This window comes from Schistocerca cancellata, chromosome 5 (assembly GCF_023864275.1).
Source record: "Schistocerca cancellata isolate TAMUIC-IGC-003103 chromosome 5, iqSchCanc2.1, whole genome shotgun sequence".
NCBI classification, from domain to species: domain Eukaryota; kingdom Metazoa; phylum Arthropoda; class Insecta; order Orthoptera; family Acrididae; genus Schistocerca; species Schistocerca cancellata.
In genome coordinates this window covers 606,518,868-606,543,803 of record NC_064630.1, presented here as the reverse complement: position 1 = coordinate 606,543,803, position 24,936 = coordinate 606,518,868, and positions in this window count along the sequence as shown.

Sequence of the window (24,936 nt, the reverse complement as noted above, 5' to 3'; positions counted from 1 at the left end):
CTTTCTTGCTATTGGGCGACTTCAACGCCCATAACCCTCTGTGGGGTGGGTCAGTGGCAACAGGTCGAGGCGCCATCGTTGAGCATTTATTGTCGCAGCTCGATCTCTCGATTTTAAATGACGGTGCCTTCACACACTTCAGTGTGGGGCATGGCACATACTCCGCCATTGACCTTTCAATATGTAGCCCTAGCCTCTTACCGTCTGTCCAATGGAGTGTGCATGACGACCTGTGTGGTAGTGACCACTTTCCGATCTTTCTGTCACTACCACAGCGTCACTCTTCTGGGCGCCCTCGCAGATGGGCTATGAATAAGGCTGACTGGGACTTGTTCTCCTCCACTGCCGCTCTTGAGTCTCTCTCTAATGACGACATTGATGCGGTGGTTCAATCGGTCACCACCGGCATCGTTACTGCCGCCGAATCTGCCATTCCCCGTTCTTCTGGGTCCCCTCGGCGGAAGGCTGTGCCTTGGTGGTCGCCTGAGATCGCTGAAGCGATTAAAGATCGCCGGCGGGCGCTCCAGCGTCACAAGCGACATCCCTCCTTAGACCACCTTATCGCCCTCAAACGGCTGCGTGCGCGGGCCCGCCTCCATATCCGCCAAGGCAAGAAGGAGTGCTGGGAGCGGTATGTGTCCACCATTGGCCTCCATGTCACTCCTTCGCAGGTCTGGGCCAAGATTCGACGCGTCTACGGCTATCGGACCCCTGCCAGCGTCTCTGCACTCTCACTGAATGGAGCAGTTTGTACTGACTCCGACGTCATTGCCAATCGCTTAGCAGAGCATTTTGCTATGAGTTCCGCTTCTGCGAATTATCCCCAGGCCTTCCGCTCCATTAAAGAGCGGATGGAACGTCGGAGCCTTTCGTTTCGCACCAACCACCCTGAATCTTACAATGCTCCATTCAGTGAGTGGGAATTTCTCAGTGCCCTAGCTACTTGCCCTGATACCGCTCCTGGACCAGATGGCATCCACTGTCAGATGCTGAAACACCTTTCAGTGGACTGCCAGCGGCGCCTTCTCGATCTTTACAACCGTCTTTGGGTCGAGGGGGTGTTTCCGTCGCAATGGCGGGAAGGCGTTGTCATCCCCGTTTTGAAACCTGGAAAGACCCCTCTGGAGGTGGACAGCTACCGCCCCATTAGCCTCACCAACGTTCTTTGTAAGCTTCTCGAACGGATGGTGAGCCGGCGCTTAAATTGGGTACTGGTGTCCCGGGGCCTTCTGGCTCCGTCTCAGGGTGGGTTCCGGAAAGGCCGCTCCGCCGCCGACAATCTGGTGAGCCTGGAGTCGGCCATCCGTACTGCCTTTGCCCGCCGTCAGCACCTGGTCGCTGTCTTTTTCGACATGCGGAAGGCGTACGATACGACATGGCGTCATCACATCCTTTCTACGCTTCATGGATGGGGTCTTCGGGGCCCTCTGCCGATCTTTATCCGCAATTTCCTGTCGTATCGTACCTTCCGCGTGCAAGTCGCAGCCTCCTATAGTTCCACCCACGTCCAGGAGAACGGTGTGCCACAGGGTTCTGTTTTAAGTGTCTGCCTGTTTTTAATAGCCATTAACGGGCTCGCTGCGGCTGTGGGAAATTCTGTCTCTGCTTCCCTGTATGCTGACGACTTCTGCCTTTATTACAGCTCTACTGGCATTGCAGCTGTTGAACGTCAGCTACAGGGCGCTATCCGTAAGGCGCAGTCTTGGGCTGTAGCGCATGGGTTTCAGTTTTCGGCAGCCAAGACCCGCGTTATGCATTTCTGCCGGCGCCGAACAGTCCATCCTGAGCCGCGGCTTTATCTTGCCGACGAACTCCTTGCTGTGGTGGAGACCCACAGGTTTTTGGGGGTGGTTTTCGATGCCCGGTTGACTTGGCTGCCTCATATCCGGCAGCTTAAACAGACGTGTGGGCGGCATCTAAACGCTCTGAGATGCTTGAGCCACACCCGCTGGGGCGCCGACCGCTCTACCCTGTTGCGGCTCTACCAGGCGTTAATCCAGTCCCGTCTGGATTATGGGAGCCTGGCTTATGGCTCAGCATCCCCATCTGCGTTACAGGTGCTGGACCCAATTCTCCACAGCGGGATACGCCTTGCCACTGGTGCTTTCCGCACCAGCCCTGTGGACAGCGACTAGTGGAGGCAGGTGTACCTCCACTGCGGTTCCGGCGCCAACGTTTGCTGGCCGCTTATGCTGCCCATGTTCTAAGCTTGACCGGGCATCCAAATTATCGTGTCCTGTTCCCGCAGTCAGTCGTCCATCTGCCAGACCGTCGGCCCCGGTCGGGTTGTCCGATCGCCGTACGCGTCAAGGAGCTTCTCTGCGGGCTTGGGTTTTTCCCTGTTCCACCTCCTTTCCGGGCGCCTCTGCGTACACCCCCGTGGTGTGTTCCTCGCCCTTGCCTTCGGCTCGACTTGGCACAGGGCTCGAAGGACTCGGTCCCTCCAGAGGCCTTCCGCCGCTGCTTTTATTCCATCCTGGCCACGTATCAGGGCTCTGGAATTGTTTACACCGACGGTTCGATGGTTGCTGGTCGTGTCGGGTATGCGCTAACTCTAGGGGACCATTCCGAACAACGGTCCTTGGCGGCTGGCTGCAGCGTTTACACTGCTGAGCTAGTCGCCATCTTTCGTGCCCTAGAGTATATCCGCTCCTGCTCAGGTGAGTCCTTCGTTATCTGTAGCGATTCTCTGAGCGGTTTACGAGCTCTCGACCAGTGTTTTCCTCGTTCTAGTCTGGTGATGGCTATCCATGAGTCCCTGCATACTCTTGCGCGTTGCGGCCGCTCTGTGGTCTTTGTGTGGACCCCCGGTCATGTCGGTATCCCGGGCAATGAACATGTTGACCGCCTGGCGAAAGAGGCCACGAGTAAACCATCTCTGGATGTTGGCCTCCCAGAGGCTGATTTGCGGGCAGTCCTCCGCCGAAAAGTTTTTGCGCTTTGGGACGCTGAATGGCGCAATCGGATTACACCCAATAAACTCCGTGCCATTAAGGAGACGACGACTGTGTGGCGGTCCTCCATGCGAGCCAACCGCAGGGTCTCAGTCGTCCTTTGTCGGCTCCGAATTGGCCACTCCCGGCTAACACACAGTTATTTACTGCGCCGGGAGGACCCTCCTGTATGTCGCTGCGGGGCGGCTTTGACGGTGGCCCACATTCTGTTGGCCTGCCCCCTTTTAGCTGTGGTCAGGCAGACATTTGCGCTGCCTGATACGCTCCCTGCCGTTTTATCTGATGACCCTGTTATGGCTGCCTTAGTTTTACGTTTTATTAGGGCAGGGAGTTTTTATTCTTTCATCTGAGTGTTTCTGTTTTATTTTATTTTTTGTGTTGATTCTGGCCTTTGGCCTATGATTTTAAACTGATCTTTTAATGTGTTTCTAAGTGGTTGGCTTTTCCTTTTTTATTTCTATGGTCGGCCAACCACTGTCACACTCTGTGTGGTTTTAGTTCGTTTTGTCTTGTCCTTGTCTCCGTTTCTCTTGTTCTGTATCGTCTGTGATCTATTCTGTTCCTCGTTTTTATTCTCTGTGGGTGTTCTTTGTATTTGGAGAAAGGTACCGATGACCGTAGCAGTCTGGTCCCTTTCATCTCCCAAACCAACCAACCAACCACGAAATCATCTAAGTAACAAATAGTTGAACAAATAAACTAGCCCTGAGACAGGTAATAAGTTCCTTTTACTCTTCAGCTCACAAATGACTAGTGAAAGAATACATAAGACACCATCAGAGCATGATAATACTTAATAGTTTTACACCCTTATCCCTTTACCACATGTGAACTTCAAATGTGACAGTTATCCTCAAGGGGCTATGTTTTCTGAAGTCCAGAGGACATCTCAATATGACATGTGCAATTCATACACAACTGACAAACTTGTGACCAGCCTGACGGGTCTCGAGAATATGTCCAACAAGAGTACTTGACTCAAAAATGCCCCAAACATCGAAATGTACACAATTATTGAGCCGTGTTGGAGCGCGCTTTGGTGCCGTTGGTAGATTGGCATCGTGTAACAGGGATAGTGGCGTCTCGTTTTCTTCTTGTGGTTACTGGCACCACTAAGTTTGCTAGCGTTGTCTGTCCATGAGTGGAAGCAGGAGCGGTTATCGACATCTAGTACAGTGATACTATATTTGGTGGGACGTCAAGTGTTTTTTCGGGTCAGAGTGTGACAAGTAGTTCGGTTGGAACAGAGCAGCAGTGAGGTCCGGCCGCTTGAAGACATACCTAAACCACTTGCAGCACACGGGCACTGCCGGATCGAGGGGCTGTAGTTTCGAGGGCCACAACCTCATAGTCCACCAGACATTGGACGTTTGAGTTGAGTGAACATGAACCCAGTAGTGAGAGCATGCCGTTTGGTCGTGTGTTGCTGCTCGCAAGGTCGCTGAGACGAAGAACAACAAGTGCAGTGTGTTGAGTTGCCGAAATTAATTAGTTGTCCTCCACTTCCTATTATCAATCATTGAATTCCTTGTGTTATTATTGGTGAAGTTCAACCAGCGGTATTTTTCTGCCTAGTGCCCACTAACGCCCCAGTTACCTGACCTGAAGGTTAGTGTATTTACGTGCAGTGTACCTTTCCTCGCCTTGCCACTGCTGTCCGGTAAGGCGTATAGTTCCACAGCCTCCTTGATTGTGGGTCGGAGTTTTGTTTCTTTTGAACTGCATTGGTCGTAGTGGTTCCTTATGCTTCAGGATGTTCTAAACACCGGATTCTGATGACGCAGTGCTGTCCGCCGGTTCTGCCTTGCCTGGGTTATTCCACCGTTGTATTGGTCCTCATACGTTAGATAGATTTTGCAAGAGTGATGGTCTGCGTTTAAACTGTCACTAGTTTGAGTTGCTATCCGGTCAAGTGAATACAACTCTTGGCTGCCTGCCTCATCGTTTACGAAGCTGAGCGGCTTTCCTAGGTCGATCCTTGGAGCACTGTCTGAGGCCCACTTCTCTCTTGATTTGGTCAGATTGTGATGACTGTTTTTTTTTTATATTTTAATTTTGAATTTGTAGTGTTTGGGCCTTCAGCCGATAAATAATTTGAATTTCTTGTCAATAAGGTCTTCAGCCATGAATGCAATTGGTCTTCAGTCGGGAACCGCGCTGCTGCTATGGTCGCAGATTCGAATCCTGCCTCGGGCATGGATGTGTGTGATGTCCTTAGGTTAGTTAGGTTTAAGTAATTCTAACCTCTAGGGGACTGATGACCTCACAAGTTAAGTCCCATAGTGCTCAGAGCCATTTGAATCTTTTTTTTTTTTTTTTTTTGCAATTGGTCTTAAGTATTTTTAATTTCTTATTGTCTCTTAACAGTGAAATTTGGATCATTGTCTTTCTTTAAAAATTATTCAGTATCTCTTGGAGGAATTTAACTGGTTCTTAAGAATTGGCTATCCATGACTTCAGCCATAACACTGTTTTTTGAGTTTTTGCAATTGGGGCCTTCAGCCGACAATTAATTTGAATTTCTGGCAGGCCGCGGTGGCCTAGCGGTTCTAGGCGCGCAGTCCGGAACCGCGCCGCTGCTATGGTCGCAGGTTCGAATCCTGCCTCGGACATGGATGTGTGTGATGTCCTTAGGTTAGTTAGGTTTAATTAGTTCTAAGTTCTAGGGACTGATGACCAAACATGTTAAGTCCCATAGTGCTCAGAGCCATTTGAACCATTTTTTTTTATTTCTGATCAATAAGGCCCTCAGCCGTGAGTGCAACTTCTTCAAGATTTTTTTCAATTAGACATTGCGTCGCAACAGTCAAATTTTATAATTGTGTCTCATTATCAACTTCATTTGCAATTGTTTCCAAATAAAGTGTACGTGATTTTTAAAAAAGAAAAAAAAACATTGACTCCTGCCTTTCCCTAAGTCCCACGTCTCAATTGTAACACAAATTTCAAACAGTAATTTGCGCAACTGCGTAACCTGAGTGAAGACAGCCTAAGAGTAGCCAGCGGCTGCACTATCCATGAAGCCAACCTACAGAGGCGACATTAACAGCCGCAATACGACGAGCACGCACTGGGCCCACGTCCAACACAGTCAAAGCGTGCCACACCAGTATAAAATTGGAACAGAATAAGGGAGCGTCTAAATTCTCACCTCCCACTTAATACAACCTCGTGACCACAGTGCTTGTACTGATCAACGGACACTTCCGATGATGCTCTCCAAAAACTTGGTCTAAGGCTGAACATGATCGCATTTAAAACGATGTACAGATTTACCCTATCATCGAATCCACTGCTGAACGTGCGAAATTGAATTTCAATAACAAGCGTCTCCAGTTGTTACACGTTACCCTAGCCCTTTCCAAGGGAACGTCACAAGGCAGTACGACTCAAATCAGGGAATTTGTCGGATCAGATTGCGTAACGTAATTTCCACCGAGAAGAACCCACAAATAGGCGACACCACACAAACGTTCCCACGTTTGATAACACTCGTGCCCGCAACTATCAAAAAAACAAAACGTTTAAAGGGCATAAAAACACTTGACGGCACGCCAAGATTCGCCTAATGGCACACATACTGCCCACTGGCCGTGTGCGGCTTGCCCTCTGGTCTGGCTTCAAAACTCTGACTGCCCGCGCGATCCGCTGCCGCTCCTCGCCGCCCAGCGCCGCACACCTCGCCCCCAGGCGCCACAAGCTCCGAGCCGCGAGAAAATACACTCCAGGCACGCGGGGCAGTAATTCAAAGAGGGGGCCCGCCATAGCTCACTGTGGTCTGAATTCTCTGTGAGTGAAAGCCAGTTTATCTCTTAAATTACACGTTGTTTGCATGATTAATTGTATTATACATTGATTCTGAACTACACCTTGAGCGTAATTGAACTGTTGAAGCAATTTGTGCTAAGAATATCATCTTGTTATCGGAGTTGTGCAAGTGATCAATTTGTATGTATTACCATATAGAAGGTTATGGAGATATATTTTAAGTAGTTTGGTAGAGCGTTGATGGTAGCTTCTTATTGTAGCTACTTGGCAGTAGCAGTAGACAAATATATCTCCTACACTGAAGAGCCAAAGAAACTGGTACACCTGCCAAGTATCGTGTAGGGCCCCAAGAGCACGCAGAAGTGTCGCAACAAGACGTGGCATGGACTCGACTAATTTCTGAAGCAGTGCTGGAGGGAACTGACACCATGAATCCTGCAGTGCTGACAATAAATTCGTAAGAGTACGAGGGGTGGAGATCTCTTCTGAACAGCACGTTGTAAGGCATCCCAGATGTGCTCAAGAATGTTCATGCCTAAGGAGTTTGGTGGGCAGCGGAAGTGTTTAAAATCAGGAGACTGTTCCTGGAGCCACTTCGTATCGATTCTGGACGTCTGTGGTGTCGAATTATCCTGATGCAATTGCCCAAGTCTTTCGGAATACACAATGGACATGAATGGATACAGGTGATCAGACAGGATGCTTACGTACGTGTCACCTGCCAGAGTCGTATCTAGATATATCACTCCAACAGCACACGCCCCACACCATTACAGAGCCTCCACCAGCTTGATCAGTCCCTTGCTGACATGCACGCTGCCTACATTCATGAGGTTGTCTCCAAACCCGTACACGCCCATCCGCTCGATACAATTTGAAACGAGACTTGTCTGACCAGCAGGTAACAAGTTTCCAGTCATCAGCAGCCGAATGTCGGTGTTGACGGGTCCAGGCGAGGCGTAAAGCTTAGTGTCGTGCAGTACACGATTGGGCCTTCAGCTCCGAAAGCTCATATCGATGACGTTTCGTTGAACGGTTTGCATGCTGACAGCATTCAAATTTGCAGCGATGTGCGGAAGGGTGCCACTTCTGTCAGGGTGAACGGTTCTCTTCAGTCTCGTTGGTCCCGTTCTTGCAGGTTCTTTTTCCGGCCGCAGAGGTGCCGGAGAATTGATATTTTACAGGATTCCCGATATTCACGGAAATACCCGTGAAATGGTCGTACGGGAAAATCCCCAATTCGTCGCTACCTTGGGTTCAAATGGTTGAAATGGCTCTGAGCACTATGGGACTTAACATCTATGGTCATCAGTCCCCTAGAACTTAGAACTACTTAAACCTAAATAACCTAAGGACAGCACACAACACCCAGCCATCACGAGGCAGAGAAAATCCCTGACCCCGCCGGGAATCGAACCCGGGAACCCGGGCGTGGGAAGCGAGAACGCTACCGCTACCTTGGGGATACTGTGTCCAATTCCTCGTGCGCCGACTATAACACCACTTTCAGACTCATTTAAATCTTGATAACCTTACAGTGTAGCAGCAGTATCCGAGCTAACAACTGCGCCAGACGCTTGTTTTCTTATATAGGCGTTACCGATCGCGGCGCCGTATTCTGACTGTTAACATACTCTGTATTTGGACGCGCATGCTTATACCAGTATCTTTGGTGCTTCAGTGTATGTTTCCCGTGTTTTGCCGAGGGCAATATATTATAAGTGTTCCTGAGGTAAAGATTGTATTTTAATTCTGTGTATTGAAAGAAACATAATGTAGTCGTATTTTATTCTTCGAGCCCCACTTAAGGAACTATAAGGGGCTGTAGATTTATATTATGTTCCACTGCTATTGTACTATTAACTGTATGCAGAAGTATACTATATTTAATAATTTAATAGTTCAATTGAGCCTTACATCTGACAACACCCAGTCCAAAACCCATTTCATCAATACACTATCTAACAGGCTTAAAGTTGGGACATCAGGAGAAAGAGACGCAGTCGGACATTAGCTGTTTATGTAGTCACCGATTCAACCAGACAGACGATATATCTAAACCTCTGAAGATCTAAATCAGTACAGTGTGTTTATTAAAATTCTGTTCTTGCCTAGTGCTCTGTGCGAAGTACATCTTGTTAAGGTGGGAGGTATTTCTTTGCTATCTCGTTGTCTATTCATAATAGAAATTGAGAAATATACGTCTCGAGAAACTGTTACTAGGGCTGCTGCCATAGATACCACCAGCGTCTTCAGTATCTCACGTATGGGTCATAAAAATAAGGATAGAGATATCAAAGCGCTTGGAGAGGCATGTAGAGACAAATACATAGCTGCTCTTGCTCAGTGCGGTGATCGAACAGGAAAGAAATTCGATAATATTAGTATGATGTACCCTCCGCCACTGACTGTACAGTGTCTTGCGGAGCATAATGCAGAGGTAGGAGCACAGTAACCAGCTTTCGTTTATTAAACAAAATATGCAAAATTGAGAGCAGACTGAGTAAGGAAAAAGAATTAAGTTTTAGTGAAATAAGATTCCATACGCCTCTCTGTCTCTTTATGGGTGTTTCTTTGTTGTACACATTTCTTCATTAACACTGAGATAGTAAAAGACCTTCAGTAGCTGCTAAATTTCTCGTAAGACGAACAGTTCCTTAGCGTCAAATCCAAACATAAGACGAAAAAGCAGTACACTGCAATGTCTGCTACAGAGTAATAAGACATCTTATAACTTCTGAGCAAAAAATGTTCGCGTAACGGAATGTGCTGCAGATGTTGGTTTGCCGCATAGCAGACTAGTGCTTCAGAATATTGTGCAGTGTGCAATATGGAAAGAGTCGTGTAGGGATGGAACAGGAAGTTTAGAGTTGTTGTATCTTTGTGAACGGAAAATTACGTCATACGTAGAAAGATGAAAGTTGCAATCCTCTGTTGACGGTTAATGCGCCTGCAACGGTGTGACAATCAATGGATTTATCGGAGTCACGGAAGCTCTAAATCGGTACCACGTGATGTCTATTTGAAATCGTTCAATGTTTAGTGTGAATATAAAGCTATGACTTATTCTCTAGGTTCCTCATTAATCGTTCTTCTTACTAACTGAGCGGAGGCGCCTGGACTTTTCATCTCTAGTGACCTACCCTATGAGCACTAGCTCTCACTTACGAAGTAAAAAGCAAAAGAAACGAAATGAATGTTAAAAGGATACTGTGGTTGAAAAGAATCCGTTTTATTGAAGTCAGTTACCATTTGCCTTCATATTTTGTTGGTGCTTTCCTGCTTATGCACTGTTTCTTTATTATACCTGACCTGTTAATTGTCAGCTAAAATCTTAAATACGTAAGATATAAAGTGCATCAAAAAATATTAAATATGAAATCTTTATTACTATAGGGAATACGTCATCAACGGCGTACATCCATGACGCTTTACTAATAAAGCTGTAGTGACTTCTAAGTTGTTTTTAAAATGCATCTGATGAAAGGAATCAGCATTTTCACTAGTAAATAAATTGACAAGCTCGAATAGGATTCGCGCTGTGAGAGTTCCACACAAACTTAATTCTGTATATACAGAGTGACAGAAACAGTCTGAAAATCTTGTAATGGTGTCGCAGGGTAGGTCGTGCTAAGAAATAATTGTTAAGAAAATAGTCGTTTCAGAGTTAATTAACACTGAAGTTAGCCACTCAGGACCTAGTGTGACCTGCCAGAGACACGTCTTCAAATGTGTTCTTAGTTTGTTTTACTAAAACCGAACAAGAGAGCAATAATAAAATTCATCATGTGATGGTAGTAAGGATCGAACCTGAGCCAGAGGCTGAGTAGTCTCGTATGCTATTATCTACTATATAAGAACAAATGACACTAATTGTATCCGGCGACGGCTGCTTGAATTTGCACGCTCAACCATCTGATTACCTAACTCAAATGGTAACTAACTCGGAAACAGTACAACTTGTCGACTTTCTTCTTCAACAATTATTTCTCAGCACAACCTACCCTGAAACACGCTAACAGGCTTTTCGGAGTGTTCCTGACCATGCCTGTAGATAATAATAGTTATTTGGTGGGGCGCAATGGCTGGTGCAAGTCTTTTAATTGGCCGCCACTTCGGAGATATGCGTGTCCCTAATCTACCCCAGGCATCCAAACAGGGAAAAGGGACCTACATTTCAATGGGCAATCTAAGCCGCGTGTCATATCTGGTGAATAGTAACATCGTTGAGAAGTTTAGGTTAGGTTAAAACGAAAACTGAAAAATCTGAAATTCAATCCTGCGGCCTGTGTTTTCAGTAGACCAACAGCCCCGAGGTGTACGTAGCTATGTCATTTATGAGTTTTGATGAATAAGTAGTGATCAAAAATGCGGCATGAATGGCTGAATCTTTTGGCTACACCGACATAAGAGCCTAAATTTTTCACACCGCCAAGAGACCGTAGACCTCAAACCACCTCTAAGAAAGAGAGTCTTGAGGGACGAGGAGATAGTCGGACGACATAATGATCCAGTGAGGGTTCCGTTCTAGCCAATTAACGTACAGAGGCCTAAATTTAGAGAATAGTTTCACTGATCGCGGATGCAATACAAGATAGTCTACACGAGCAAGCTGACATAATTGCTTGACGTATAAATTAACATCCAAATATCATTAGATACTGGATGCTACTCTAACGAGTGCTTTGTAGGGCGTGCCTTGGCTTACTACTGACATCCGTGGTTGTGTCACGGTCGAGGTTAGATTGACAAGAATGACAAGGGTCGCTTTTTCTTCGATTTCGTTGAGGCACTATGGAATCGAATCTTTTTCATTTCTGTATCTTCGCACAGCACACTCCAATAATCAAAGGCAGGGGTTCACAATATGATATAAGCTTCTCAAATTTACTGAAGTAGTAGCAAAATGTTTACTTCCAGAGTAATATCATTTCGTGTGGTCTCAGACTGAAAGGACTCGCGTAAATGGATGTGATTCAAGTACTTGTGATACTGTAAGGGTACCGATAGCATACTATGTTTGGAAATATTCAGAAGTCAAAAGAGTTCACATCAGATAGTAAGAACACTGTCGTAACGGTTATGGGTGACGTAGGTCTCTGATCAGATAATAATGTAGATGAAGTTACGTACTGTGCCCATATCCACAAAGCTCCTGGCTTCAAGATATTCATCAACATGTGCGATTACAACCATGACTAAGAGTACACTTCCTTAAATCTGACCGAGGTATGATTTAAGCCGATGTAATAATACTATATCACAACACTGACTCCAACCTGACAGCGGAGGCTCAGTACCTAAAATGAATAAATTAGAGTCAGTGTTCATTGCTCCATCGACGTAAACTACTAGTTCAGTTCCAGATCAGTACAACTGTCTCATAGCTTTAATCGTATTTCATTGTCGTCAAAACGCACATAAAGTGCATTTCATCAGCTACAGTACGCTCATCTAAAGTGTCATTGTTGAGATTCGTCACTCCGCAAAATTTTTGTGCACTGATTTTCAAACGACCCACGATGTTGTTTGCAATCCTGCGTTCCTGCGTTCTGTGTCTGCCGGGATACTTTAAGAACAAGAAAATTCTAACTTACCGGCACGGTGATCTAGTGAAATGAAGCAATGACGTTTCAACTTCTAAATAGTGCCTTTAACAGTGACTGCTTGAACTCCTCCGAAATGTGTCTGATTCTGATCTGTGGTCCCAACAGTCATGCCCTAATCAGATATAAATAAAATCTGTCACGATAATTTCAAACATCGCTAACATCCGGTGCCACTGGACGCGTAGCTTTAGAGAGAGCGAATTAGTTTCGTGCACCTTTCGAGGCCACCGTACATGTTACTTCTGATTAACCCAGCTTACGACTCTGATTCAATAAGCTACCGAAAGTGAAATAGGAACACACATTGCTGTGAAGTCCTCAAGACACTGCTGTTGAATACGTATATCAATTTCCAAATCCCACTCTTTTCTTCGATTTTTGTCGACATAACACCGTTGCCATTTGTGCAGGACTATTCCCTCTTTTTATGAACATGGTAATGAAGAATAGATCTAGAAAGGCATAGAATATTTTATCATTATTTATTTATTGTTCTCGGTTCAAATAGCATTTCGAGACGATTAAACAGTGCTTTCCTAATGAACAGTGCTTTCCTATTGAAAAGCAGAAGTCTTAACTTGATAGTACCTTTTTTTTGTAGTGAGATGATGGAGATTTCATTCTCAGCTCCACATATTTTAAAGACTTCAGAGTATCTTTTCAGACGCTGTCCTTCCTAACAGTGGTTGGTTCGTTATAATTGGTAAAATTACTATGCTTTGTTACAGGAAACATCTCATTATATTGTTTCTTATTTATCAAGATGAGAGTCACAGTTTTCGTTAAACAACGATTGGTTTTGATTTTAAGAAACATGTAGGATTGAAGATAAAGACAAGCAATATTAACAATCGAATGTCAAATTATCAACCAAATAATGCAGCATAAAGGCCGTCATTCTCGGCTTGCCATTTTTTAAAAAATTTTGTAGGTTAATTCCTTACATGCTGCCTTTACTAAGGATCAATGGTTTCCTCTGTAACTGATTATTATTTGTCTTTTTTGGGGAATATTAAGAGTACTAAGAAGACAGGGATCGATGTGTGGTGGTGTCGTGTTAGTGTTGACCATTCCGCTGACACCAGGGTTGCAGGATAGGCCCTTCAGCCCATAGGATGGTGTGACTGTGGTGTGGTGTGGTGAAACTGTAAGAATGGGACCTTTGTTAGTTAGTCAGTTAGTTACATGTTCCATGGCTCATCTAATCTATTACTTTTTCGAAGTGTTGTCGTATGAGTCAGTTCATAGGGCGCAAACACATGATTCATTTTTAAAGGCTACCAGTTCATCCATGGAATAGAAGGAGTTGTCCATGAGAACTGTTTTCATGTTACATTTAAAAATTGCTACGTGCCACATATTTTATGCTATTGGGCGAATGATCGAATATTGCAGTTAGTGCATATTGAACCCCATTCTAAGCCCCTAACAGCTTTAATAATGGGTAGTGAAAATAATTTTTCCCTCTCCTGTTGTAGGTATGGAGATAATTGTTCTTCTTAGAATGTGATGGATTGTTTAAGATGAATTTCATTAGCGAACATATGTATTTTTACGGCGCACATTTGCCTAGCTCCCTGAAGAATATCCACATGACGACTGCGATTAGCACCACATATTATTCTTATCGTTCGCTTTTGTGCAATAAATACCTTATTTCTAAGTGGTAGGATACCCCAGTAAAGTATATGTAAGACATAATTGAGTGAAAATATGCAAGACATGCCAGCAGGTTAATTCGTTCCAACATTTGCAATTAAACGAAGAGCAAAAATAGCTGAAATTAATTGTTTGCGAAGCTCAGTAATACGCTTCTTCCAGGTCAGCTTTTCATCAGTAAGTACACCCAAAAAACTTGAGCAATCTACCCTATTTGCTAAATCCCACTCATGTGCTACATTCATTGTTTGTGTGACTATGTATGCACGTAAGTGTATATACTGTGTTTTTATGAAAACTTATGGAGGGAACACGAGAACCACTTAATGGTTCCATGGAAAATCTCATTTACAACTTTTCTGTTGCTTTCTCTCATTTTTATCATAACACCTGTACCGTCTGCAAAAAAGTGGCAGCTATGCTTGTTGAATATTAAATGGAAGGTCATTCACGTGTATAAGGCATTGTAGTGGACCCAAAATTGGACCCTGAGGACCTCCTTTTGTGATTTCTCACCAGTAACTAAAATTTTCTACCATTCCATTATCGTTTGAGTTATTCATGACTATTTTTTGCACACTGTTTGCTCAATATGACTGAAACCAGTAGTGTATAGAGTTATCAGTTCCATACGACTTGATCTTTTCTGAGAGTGTAACATGATATAGACAGTCAAACGCCAATGGAGGATCTCAAGAAATATAAACTGGAGAGATTATTACTGAAGGGTTGTACTGTTTTATGAGTGAAAGTGTAAATAGCATAACGTGCCAGAGCTAGTGTGAAGCCAAAAATGTCGGCTCTTTAAAACATTCTTTATTTTTCCACAGTCCTCATACAGTAGGTCGACGGGTTTGGCCCACGTGCTGACAATGGCTAGTGACAGCGAGAGTATGCTGAGGCAGTGGAATGCTGAGACAGCGTAACATCACCCGACGGCGACGACGGCCTCGCTGACACGTCACGGGTTGTCAGCTCCGAAGCACAGCGAGTTCACGGTGGGACTGGCATACTCTGCCAGGGGCCCAAGCTGGCTGCAGTCTTTCCGAGTCGAACCCAGGACTCTTGAAGGCTGGCTATAGAATTCAGGCGATGGCATCCCAAGAGAGATCTCAGCTCGGCAGTTCGGATTCGAATCCTGGAACCGTCAGCAGTAGCTGACGGTTTGTGAACGAGTAGCTTCCTCGTTTTGACAGTGCATTTCGACGGAGCTGTAGGTGCTTGGTTGCACTTCCGACTAATGACTGGCGATGAAGCTGTGCCATTAGGATGCAAGGGACAAGGAATAAAGCTACTGGCTTAAGTTGAGGAATATGTACTTGTCCTGGCCAGATGTGACAGGAGTTCGCTGTCCATTACGTAACCAGCTGTAAAACGTTACTTAATGCTACATCTTGTAGAAATCTGGGCCACTACTACTGTTGCTACATACCCTTTGATTAGCTACTTACGTTGCCTGAAACAAATGCCGCAGTAGATAGGCACAACAAAAGTAAATATGCAAAGACAGGGAGTGGTTTCGGCAATGTCATGCTACTCTGTACAAGATGAGCAACTCGCTTCAACAACAGCTCAGTTGGTTGTACGACACAGACTACAATACTGAATGTTATGCTGCTTGGATATTTTCAGGTTAATATTTGGAAGGAATGTTTCTCGTTGTTTTGCTTGTTTGTTGTTCTGATGCAGTTGGGCCTAAGTATGAGATGACTGTACAACGTGAGGTAACGATATTCCAGACAGAAATCGTACAACTGGATAGCTACAATTAAAGTGCAGCTACTCACGAAGGCGCAGTGTGAGCTGCAATTAGCGTATGGCAGCGAAAATTGGTAGATATGCTAATGCATCAATCCAGAACTGTGTTGTGTTGGAAAACATCAGTTCCAATTTAGGCCACCATGTAAAAGCCTTCCGCTGTACACTGTTTTAACGACGGTATGACGTCCCCACAGTGATTTGACAAGCTATAACGCGAGTGAACAGTGTGGCTGTTAAGAAGAAAGACAGTGTGCTGTTAGTGCAACCGTTTTACCTTAAATCTAGCAGTTATAGTATTGAGAGTGTCACCGACTAAAACTTGTGGTTTGAAGCAGACGACAATGATATTCGACACACAGGTGAGCTTTTAGTGGCAACTGAAAAAGGAAAGCTTCCTACTTAGGTGGAATCTACTGACGAGGTTGCAGCACATGGCCTGTGGCCCGTGTTGTGCTACTGGTTCTACAGTGTCACGACGATTGTCCATCATATGGTCAAGAGTACGGAAAATTTTTCAGTCTATTTTACAATGGTGCCGGCCACTGTGGCCGAGCGGTTCTAGGGGCTTCAGTCCAGAGCCGCACTACTGCTAAGGTCGCAGGTTCGAAGCCTGCCTCGGGCATGGATGTGTGTGACGTCCTTAGGTTAGTTAGGTTTAAGTAGTTCTAAATCGAGGGGACTGATGACCTCATATATTAAGTCCCATAGTGCTTAGAGCCATTTGAACCAATTTTTTACAATGGTACCTGTGGTGTCACCGCCAGACACCACACTTGCTAGGTGGTAGCCTTTAAATCGGCCGCGGTCCGTTAGTATACGTCGGACCCGCGTGTCGCCCCTATCAGTGATTGCAGACCGAGCGCCGCCACACGGCAGGTCTAGAGACACTTCCTAGCACTCGCCCCAGTTGTACAGCCGACTTTGCTAGCGATGGTTCACTGACAAATTACGCTCTCATATGCCGAGTCGATAGTTAGCATAGCCTTCAGCTACGTCATTTGCTACGACCTAGCAAGGTGCCATTACCAGTCACTATTGATGCTGTAAAACATGTACCGTCAAGAGCGATGTTCACCAATTATGGATTAAAGTTAAGTATTCCAGAAGCTACGTACGTTGTTTACTAGTCTCATTTCCGTGTACTGTTCCAGACTTCACGCCTGCCTGCGTGAGCTTAAACGCGTGCCTTTCGGCTTCCTCATAGTGGGTTGGCTGTCTGGCCAATCCACAACAGTACCCATGAAAATCCAGACTGTGCAACAACTGAAATCTCATGATCCACAGCAATGTTCCAAATTCGCTCTTCTGTTTCTGATATGGATCAAAGTGGATGACATGTGGCCAGGATACATTCTGTGTTGCGACAAGGCACATTTTACACTACAGGATGCAATGAACACATACAATTGCCGATTTCGGGTGTTGTCACACCATGTGTTTCGTACGAAGAACAACTGCACTCTCCGTATGTGACTATGTGATGTTCGTTCAGAAGCAACTTTAACCTGGGTCCATTGTTCTTTGAAGAGTGTACACCCAGAGGGCCCCCCAGGTGTACTGAGACGTCTGCACGTTATCGAGACTTCCTTGAACAGCATCTAATACCTGTTTCGCAAGAATGTAGCTGTGTGGAAATAACCGTTTACGTGCAACATGGGACAACACGTTATGTCACTCGTCTAGTGAAAGATCTGCTTAGTGCAACCTCCTACCAGAGTGTTATATCCATAGATTTTTCAGACACATGACCTGCAAGATCACCTGATGTAAATCCAAGTGTCTTTTGGCTCTAGGGTATCTAAATGAAGATGGTTGCCAGGGACATGTTCGGTATTTCCTGATATGAGGGCAAGCTTACAGGTACACGCTGCTCAGATTCAACCGAAACTTGCTGGGAGCAATTGTTGATTACGTCGTTTAAAGGATGCAGCTCGTCAACGTCTTGAATGCTCATATTCAACACGTTGTCCAGTGGCAGCCAACGGCCTTGCCGCAGTGATAACACCATTTTCCCTCAGATCGCCAAGTTTTGACACTGTCGTACTTGGCTAACACTTGGATGGGTCTGCTGAGCGCTGTTGGTAAGTGGGGGGTACGTACCGTTTGTGAGGCCAATTGAGGAACTGCTTGATTGAAAAGTAAGGCTCTGGTCGCTCTGCCCCTCCATATCCGCATCCAGTGACGCCTATCGAATGTGGATGACACGGCGGTCGGTCGGTCCAGTTTGGCCTTCCGAGGCCTGCCTGGACGGTTAATAATTAAATCAACATCATACCTTTCCCACTTGTTTCACCTTTGCTGCCCACTTCCTGCTTGTAATCCATTACATATGGAAACATTTGTTTTTCACATTCGCAGAGCCACACGTGCGCCTAGACGCTACAGTTGGAACTTGTTTTTGTTTTGTTTTCAGAAAACGTCGGTCATGTATTAATGCATTAGCATATTGATCAAGATTCACTATCATTCGATAATAATTATATTACAGACCAGACTAGACCCGAGTGAGCAGCTGCACTTAATTATAACCACGCGGTACCACCTGATGCTGTCTTCATAATACATGACTGTTGACTACTGTGCCTTCTATAAGAGAATAGTCAGCCATTAACCCAGTGAGCAGAGTTGGCCTGCGATCGGCCGGCGGCAGCGACCGTCAATTAAGGCGAGACTGAGCGACACAGTGGGAGAAGGGATTGGCGGTCCCTGGGGGCAAGGGAGGGTCGCGAGGTGTGGTAGAGGGGGCGAGCAGCGCTAGGCTGGCAGCGCAGTGGCGGCCAGCCGTCCCGGCGGAGTCTGCGGCGTGGGGCGTGAAACTTTGATCGCGCACAGTGGCCACCGTGGCCTAACAGTCGGCCGCGGAATTATTCAGCGGCGCGACCGCGCGCCACGCGCCCTCGTCCGGACGCTTCATGCTGACGGCGGACTTCCTTTCCCAGTGACTCGCTACCCACAGTCGAGTTTCCAGCTTTTTTCTGCCTCATTGCGCAACAGCGTCATGAGGTACGTTCCATCTACATGCTAGGACGACAGAATAAAAAAGCATACCTTAAAACTGATTATAACGTTTCCATGGCACAAGAGAACTGTAAGGGTGGGTGGACGAGGTTACCGGCCGTAAGACAGGCATCTAAGACGTCATCTGCGGCTCGCCTTCTGATGTTAGGAATCATTGGCTAGTGGGCGCCCCGGACACCGTTTTACGAAGGCGAACGCTCTTGTCCAAAGCGGCGTGTTTTTAGACAGAGAACTTAGGACAGGCGCTACGGCGTATGGCATAGACTTCAGGTGCAAGCAGGCGTACGTCTCGACGCCACAGCAGCGTCGCGTTGGTGTCCCACGCCGAGAGCTTCCCGCGCAGATATCTCGCGGAGGCTACGACTAGAAGCTAGACTCTAATGTCAGCTTATCATTATGACCACCGTGGGGATTCACCTGAAGAGCTGTCATTTGCGGCTACGGTGACGTAATTTTTTAGTGAGGGAAATTTTCATTTTACACTACTGGCCATTAAAATTGCTACACCAAGAACAAATGCAGATGATAAACGGGTATTTATTGGACAAATATATTATACTAGATCTGACATGTAATTACATTTTCACGCAATTTGGGTGCATAGATCCTGAAAAATCAGTACCCAGAGAAACCACATCTGGCCGTAATAACGGCCTTGATCCGCCTGGGCATTGAGTCAAACAGAGCTTGGATGGCGTGTACAAGTACAGCTTCAACACGATACCACAGTTCATCAAGATTAGTGACTGGCGTATTGTGACGAGCCAGTTGTTCGGCCACCACTGACCAGACGTTTTTAATTGGTCAGAGATCTGGAGAGAGTGCTGGCCAGGGTAGCAGTCGAACATTTTCTGTATCCAGAAAGGCCCGTACAGGACCTGCAACATGCGGCCGTGCGTTATCCTGCTGAAATGTAGGGTTTCACAGGGATCGAATGAAGGGTAGCGCCACGGGTCGTAACACATCTGAAATGTAACGTCCACTGTTCAAAGTGCCTTTAATGCGAAAAACAGGTGACCGAGACGTGTAACCAATGGCACCTCATACCATCACGCCGGGTGATACCAACACCGACTCAAAGGAAACTATTGGCGGTAGTTGACCAACACACATTGTTCTGAGAGATTTCTGAAATCAATTAATTGTGCAATTCATTACAGTTCTTAACAAATAGTGTACTCCTGAAGTTAAATTTCCACCTGTTTTTCGGATTGACATACAAAAACAACTTCATGGTCCAGCAGCAACAGAATTCGTGCTTCTTTACCTTATTTGTAAATCTGAGGAAGGTACGTTTGTACTGGGTTGCTTTTACAAGAAACTGTGAACATATGGTTGCTCTTCTTTAGGTGTCTTTGTTGACTATGGGGTGAGGACCACTGAATGTTAATGAAATATCTTGCCATTGTACACGTTGGGGGAGGGGTGGGGGACAGAAGAAAAGGCAAAAGAGAGTTACTTGTTTTATCAAATAAAATTTTTTTATCTTATAAAGTTTCTCCTTTCAGTTGAAAGAGGGGAATATTTATTTTTTCTAACGTGCATGTTTAAAAAAGTGTAAGCTCAGCAGTATTTTCGATGTATGAAGCTATTTTGTTTCCTGTTTAGAATTCCTTTCGTTGAAAACGACTGTAATCTAATGACTGGCAACAGTTGGACATTTACACCTGTAAATTAGTTCACGTTTCCAGTGATGATCACAACCGAAAATAAATAAATAAAAAAAAAGAAACGAGTTCATTGTCAGGGGGTTGGGGTATGTTTCGATAACAAAATGAATCAAGGAAATATAGTTTCTTGAATGTAAAATTTCCGAAGCTTGCAATGGGGCAAAGCATCTTCTCATTTTGATCTACGTTTGTTTCGACAGGATTCAGTAATACAGAACTATGATCTTCATTTGTAGCTTTAAGTAGCAAGAAAATCTTTCATCTAAATAAAACTGCAGAATCGAAAACAATACCAAACAGTTTGTCCGAAAATGAGATATTTATAGTGATAAGCACACCCAGGCGTTTTTGCCTGCAACAGACCTGGCGTTCGCCGTGCCTAGCTGACGTGACGTCACCAACAAGCGCCGCGGCCTTCCTTTGATTCGGTGTTGGTGATACGCCAGTATGGCGATGACGAATACACGCTTGCAAATGCGTTCACTACGATGTCGCAAAACACGGTTGCGACTATCATGACGCTGTAAACATAACCTGGATTCATCCGAAAAAATGACGTTTAGCCATTCGTGCACCCAGGTTCGTCGTTGAGCACAACATCGCAGGCGCTCCTGTCTGTGATGCAGCGTCAAGGGTAACCGCAGTCACGGTCTCCGAGCTGATAGTCCATGCTGCTGCAAACGTCGTCGAACTTTAGTGCAGATGGTTGTTATCTTGAAAACGTCTCCATCTGTTGACTCAGGGATCGAAACGTCGCTGCACGATCCGTTACAGCCATGCGGATAAGATGCCTGTCATCTCGACTGCTAGTGATACGAGGCCGTTGGGATCCAGCACGGCGTTCCGTATTACCCTCCTGAACACCGATTCCACATTCTTCTAACAGTCATTGGAAATCGACCAACGCGAGTAGCAATGTCGCGATACGATAAACCGCAATCGTGATATGCTACAATCCGATCTTTATCAAAGTCGGAAATGCATTTCTCCTCCTTACACGAGGCATATCAACAACGTTTCACCAGGCAAGCCGGTCAACTGCTGTTTGTGTGTGAGGAATCGGTTGGAAACTTTCCTCATGTCATTACATTGTAGGTGTCGCCACCGGCGCTAACATTGTGTGAATGCTATGAAAAGCTAATCATTTGCATATCACAGCATCTTCTTCCTGTCGGTAAAATTTCGCGTCTGTAGCACATCAGCTTCGTGGTGTAGCAATTTTAATGGCCAGTAGTGTAGTTTAATAGCCACGATTGGCGTAAAAATTGTTGTTCGGACGTAACTGGCTGATTACTAGCGAAACGGAATAGAAGCTGTGGCAGAGCTGTGGCGAAGACAACCCATGGAGAGCCATCCTTATCGTCGCAGGAGTCTGACGTTACTGACTCTTCTGTACTTTGTCAAACAGTAATACGTTAGAGTTTTACCTGTTGGGCCTCCCGTGCAAATTTAGTTTTGCTCGTCGAATTTGGAGCTCTCGAGCTCTGTACTTGGGTATCCATCAGCTTCATCCTAGCACACTCGGACATCACAGCTGTCGTCTACATGCCGAAATTTTGCTGTTTGTGGTGATCCGTCAACCGCTTTCACGCCCCAACAAAAATGTGTTCAAATGGCTCTGAGCACTATGGGACTTAACTGCTGAGGTCATCAGTCCACTAGGATTTAGAACTATTTAAACCGAACTAACCTAAAGACATCGCACACATCCATGCCCGAGGCGGTCGCGCGGTTCCAGACTGTAGCGCCTAGAACCGCTCTGCCACCCCGGCCGGCACGCCCCAACACAGTAGCTTTGTATCCACAGCATATTTACTGTGTACCACTTTCCTTTCATTACTACCAATGACAATTTTAGAGCTGTTTGTAGTTTTAGTGTGTTCCGAAGAAGGCGTGGTTATCTGCGCCGAAATCTAGGTCAACATTTGGTTTCAATTTGTAACCCAGCCGGATTCTTTATAATCATTATTTATTTTGAAACTGACACGTTTCGTGCTAGAGTGCATCTTCACATTTTCGATACATCGACAATAAAATATGTATTCCATAATGTTGTGACCAAGAACCTACACAACCCCTAGTAAGGAACTGCTGACTTCAGTAACTTACACGAAAAGTTTATCTTGGACATCGTTGGATACGCTAGTGGTCACAGTTTAATGTCATACACACGCCATTGTTAATTTACAAAACTTCTGAAGATGTGCCACCTGCGCGAAATATTTAAATTTTAAAATAAATACTTGTGATGTATTATATGTAGTATTCGGTGGAGTAACAGAGATCAAAAGACATGTCATCGTAAATCATCACATAATACATGATCGAGTAGATGCAAATTACTGCTGCAGTTGTGGACGTGAGACGTCGGCATCGCTTCAGCATCAAAGTATAGGCAAAAATTGTTGGTGACAGACTCATAGAGCCACAGACTCTACCAAATAAATTAATAGGTGCCTAGTATTACCGATTTGTGCGCGATAAGTTACCAGCGCTCTTAGAGGATGCTACTTACGCAGAAAGACAACGTCTGTGGTGTGTTTACAGCAGGGCACTACCTCTCTTTCTACGAATCGTAGGATAAGACCTCATGTGATGTTTCATTGGCGATAGATTGGTTGAGCAGCTTCGGTAATTTGACCTCCCCTTTCTCTGCATCTGAACCCGTTGAATTTCTGACTATGGGAACGCTTAAAGCCCTTGGTGTGTGGCCAACCCGTAGACAATATCCAGAAATTACAGGAGCATGTGACAAACGAAAATGAAGCAATCCATGTGGAGTCAGGTGTATTTGCAAAGGTGCCTAAGTTACTGCGAACGAGTGAAAGTTGTGTTACCATATGCAGCACTGCTGCAGTGTCTCCTTCTACTTACAAGGTGGATGGAATGAGAGGACAGACTGGCGTCTGCCTCAAGAAGTATTGTTTCCTGGACCTACCATCATAGAAACTTTTCTTCCAGTTTTGACCTGTACTACGGCTTGTAGAAATATGTGACATCCTGTTTATGCAGCTTTCCTAATTATGTGCATGGCTGACCTGTAAATCTTCTGGCTTACGATACAACGAACACATTTCAGCATAACTCATACATCTGCGACTAGATCTCACCTTCATGATGGCAGAGACAACCGTCTAGACATAGCTAAAGACTTCACGAACAGAGGTATCCTCGGATGTAGAGATTTGCGGATATCCGCATTAATATCTGCTTTACTCTAAAAAGCATGCTCCCAGCTTGTATATCTGCGAATATCCGCAGTACAGTCTCAGTATTACAACTGTGATGTGATCTTGCTCATTATTGATTAGTTAATGGTTATTACGCGTTTTGCATCTCATGGTCTATTGGTAAAGTGCTTAACGTGAAAGTGAGAGCTCGCGCGATTGAATCCCTGTCTACCCATGAAATATTCAGCCTACTTTTAATCCTTTCTTCATTTCTCAACGTTGAGTGGAGTTACCAGCAATGATAAGTGGTTCATATTTCACGTTGAACTGTAAGTCCCATTCCACCGGTCGTATAAATGGAACACGCAAGTCGCCGAAATGGCGTCCGATGGTAACACATGCACTCAGTCACTAAGCCAAACGAAATTACTTATTACTACTATTACCCATTACAGACGTAATCCCATTATATTGGTTTAAATATATATAATTTTGGATACGGTAGATGTGTGTTGCACCTGCACGAGCTAATGATGGCAACGTGGAGATCTTCTGTTTTTCACTAATTTTCTTCATATTGGGATATTCAGTCCATTTCCTGATTTCCCGCAAAATTACACCGTCATTCCGTTTTCTTAGTACCAGTAGCTACCTCGAATCTGAATCGTTCCTGTGTCGTTTGCGGTACCAGAGGTCACTTATGGAAGCACCGAAATCTGCCACAAATCGACATGATAGCTGTTTAGGACCCTCCATCCACTGGATTCTTCGCGTCATGGTCTGACTCTTGTTGGTGTATTCAACTGACATAAAGTTCTGTACAAAATGAGTGATTCTATCAACGTTCTTCTTCAAAATATTTACAAGTACGGTGCACAATGCAAGCGCATTGCATTGAGAAGCGTTGCATCTTAACATGATTCAACATTGTGGTGAATTAATACGCATTTTCTAAACGATCTGTATGGCTACCACTTAGCATTATGTTATATTGGACAACTTGTAATATGTTTTGATTTGGCTTCTCGGTGTTTAGGAAATATTCTGCCAAAAAATCATAATATCCGCTTCACTACGTACGACAGAAAGCTGTAACGAAAGAAATGTATCACGCATACGACAGATTGTATTGGATCAGAATATGGTTGTGTTCACGCTGCAGGTTGCTTGTCGACTTAATGTGAACTATGAGGCCTGATTTCCGTAGATCAAAATTCACCTCAGACCCAGGCGTAGTTCTGGTGTATCCAACGCTTTTAAGTGGGCTACAATGTTTTAATACACCTGGATGCGGATGTGGATAAAAGACTTGTGGATGAGCGGTGGA